Below are 3,305 nucleotides of genomic sequence, written 5' to 3'. Positions count from 1 at the left end.
TGCGGGGCTGAGGTTTTTTTTGGGGGCATTTCTTGGGTTTTGAGGATTTTCCGTCGCCCCCTCCTCCCTTTTGCCCTGACCTTCACTTCAAAAAATGTCATTTTCTGCTTCCCCACCCCGGAGCGCGGCGCGAGACGTGAGGGGCGTAAATAACGAGGAGGAAGGGGGGGAAATGAGCAAAAATCAGCGCCGCAGCCTCTCTGAAAAATGAGGGTTTTTTTTTCAACAGCATCTTCATTTTTTTTAGGAGGGGGGAAGATTTTATTTCCCCGGGTGCACCTCAAGGAGAAAAGGGGGGGGAAAGGAATTAAAAAGGCGGGTTTAAAATTAAATTAATTTATGTAAAAATTAAAAAAAAAAACAAATTCCCCTCCTTTATTTCCCCCCGTTCTTTTTCCCCCCTTTTTTCCCCTCCAATTCTCCCTTTCTCGCTTATTTTTTCCGCCTTTTTTCCCCGTTTTCCCCCTTTCTCCACTCAAATTCCCCCCTTTCTCCCCTATTTTTCCCTCCCTTTTCCCCTCAAATCCCCCTTTCTCCCCTATTATTTTTCCCCCATTTTCCCCCTTTCTTCCCTATTCCTTTTTCCCCTTTTTCCACTCAAATTTCCCCCTTTCTCCCCTATTTTTCCTCCCCTTTTTCCACTCAAATTTCCCCCTTTCTCCCCTATTTTTTTCCCCTTTTTTCCACTCAAATCCCCTTTTCTCCCCTATTATTTTTCCCCCATTTTCCCCCCTTTCTCCCCTACTCTTTTTTCCCCTCAAATCCCCATTTCTCCCCTATTATTTCCCCCTTTTCCCCCTCAAATTCCCCCCTTTCTCCCCTATTTTTTCCCTCCCTTTTCCCCCCAAATCCCCGTTTCTCCCCAATCCTTTCCCCCCCATTTTCCCCCATTTTCTCCCCTATCCTTTCCCCCAAACCCCCTTTTCCCTCCCCAAAACCCCCTCCCCACCCATTTTACCTTCCACTCCAGCTCTGATTTTCCCTTTTTTTTTTGTTTTTCCCCCTTTTTTTCCCCCCCTTCCCCTGCGGGGCCCGAGGGGGGTCTGTTGTTTGTAGCTTGTAGACAAAACATTCCAAAAATCGGGTTTCAAAGGGCAGAGCGCGCACCTTATTTACCCCATAAAGCAATTAAGGCCAGACGTCTAGCCACGGCCGGCCCGGTTTTGTTCGCCCCTATTCAGCCCCGCATAGCAGGGAGACAAACAGAGCTGTAAAAATCGCATTTTTTTGGGGGCTGCGGAAATGCACCTCTGGCCAGCTGCAGCCTCCCGGGCCCTTTTTTTGTGTCCTTCACAAAGGGGGAAAAAAAAAAAAAAAAAGAAAAAAAAAAAAAGGGAGAAAAAAAAAACAAAACCGCAGAGGCAGGGAAAAAAAAAAAAAAAAAAAAAACAACAAAACGCACCCCAAAAACCGCCCCCCAAAAAATTTGCATTTATAATATTTGATGTAAAGAAAAAAATAAAATAAAATTACACGGCCCAAAACCACGCCAAAAAACGCTTTGTATTTTTTAATTTTTTTTTTTTTTTTTGGTGGGTTTTTACCCTTTTCCCCCCTTTCTCTCTGCTCCAAAACCAAAAATCTCACCTTGGGGCTGGGGGCAAACCTTGGCCTTTTTGTGCCTGCCCCTCCCGGCTTTCGGGGGCTGGGAACAGCGCCATTCCCGCCGCTTTTTTTTCGGGAATTTGGCGGCGTTCGGGGCCCGGCGCTCGCACAAAGGCGGGATCAGTATGCGGCTGCACACACGCGCCATATGTCAGGAAAAAAAACCCCAAATCGCCTCTTTTTGCGCGCTCGCGGCCGCCCGAACGCGGCCCCGCCGGGCGCCGCTTTGGAACCGTGATTGGCATTTATCCCCAGCGGCTCCGGCCGCGTTTTTGGGTTGGTTTGAGGCGTTTTGTGGGGCAGGAGCGGAGCGCAGGGGGCAGAGGGGATGCGAGCAGCGGGGGCGCGCAGGGGGCGCGCAGGGGGCGCGCAGGGGGGCGGAGGGCTCCGCGGGCCTTGCCCGTGACCGAACGCGCGGCCCCACAAAGGGAAGCCCCGGGAGCGCAGACAAAGGGGCCCTAAAAGAGCCCCTAAAAGGGGCCGGGGGAGGGGACGGGGACGGGAGGGGACGGGGGGGGACAGGAGGGGACTGGGACAGGAGGGGGGGCCAGGGAAATGGGGACAGGGACAGGAAAATGGGGACAGGGAAATTGGGAACAGGGATGGGGAAATGGGGACGGGGAAATGGGGACAGAGAAATTGGGAACAGGGAAATGGGGACAGGGAAATTGGGAACAGGGAAATGGGGACAAGGAAATGGGGAGAAAGGGGACAGGGAAATGGGGACAGGGACAGGAAAATGGGGACAGGGAAATTGGGAACAGGGACAGAGAGGGGCAGGGGGACACGGATGGGGAGGGGGCACAGGGACGGGAACGGGACCGGGGCTCGCGGCCCTCCCGCGGCCCCAAAGCCCTCCGGCTCCTCATTAATCAATTAATTAATTAATTAATTAACGACGCTAAAACGGGCGGGGAGGGCGGCGGTTTTATTCTTTATTCCGGGCGGAGAACGGAAAAGAATCATCATAACAATAATCGCAATCATTTCCTCCAAAAATCGCCTTTCGGTAGCAAGATTTCCCTCTCCCCACCCCCCCGCCTCCCCTTTTTTTTTTTTTTTTTTTTTCCCCCCCCTTTTTTTTTTTTTATTTTTTTTCCCCCTCCTGTTTTATTTTATTTATTTTTTCGGCCATAAATCTCCCTCTCGGCTAAAAAATAAAAAAAAAAAAAAAATCTTTTCCACCCTGAGCGTTTCGCGACGCGCTCGTTAAGGTTTTTGTGGGTTTTTTTTTCTTTTTTTCCCCTCTCCTCTGGCACAAAACTGGGAGAGTAAAAAGGATTTTTGTGCCTCTCCCCCCGCGGACAAAACCCTGGGAAAAACGACAAAAAAAGAGGGAGGAAGGAACGGAGGAAAAAACCCCAAAAACCTCAGGAGCAGGGAAACGCTGAAGAGCGACATTTCAGCGGATCAGCAGCAATAATCGCTTCCAGATTTATTTTTAATTTTTTTTTTCTTTAAGAGGGGGGGATACGGCGCGGGGGATTTGGGGGAAAAACGGGACGAGGGCGACGAAGGGTCTGGTCCTAATTAGGGCGATCTCAAGGCTGAGTTAATTAAGGAAAGGCACCTCGCAGCCGGGTTTTTGTGATTAATCCGCGCTCGCTGCTCCTTTTCCTGCCCTTTCCTCCGCGCGGGAGGAGGGGCCGGCGCGGACCCGGATTTCCCCCCCCCCCCCCCCCCGCCCGCCGCGTGCCCCC

This window comes from Onychostruthus taczanowskii, unplaced genomic scaffold, assembly GCF_017590055.1.
Source record: "Onychostruthus taczanowskii isolate IOZ18803 unplaced genomic scaffold, ASM1759005v1 scaffold206, whole genome shotgun sequence".
Classification (NCBI taxonomy): Eukaryota; Metazoa; Chordata; class Aves; order Passeriformes; family Passeridae; genus Onychostruthus; species Onychostruthus taczanowskii.
Note: the sequence above shows the minus strand (reverse complement) of the source record.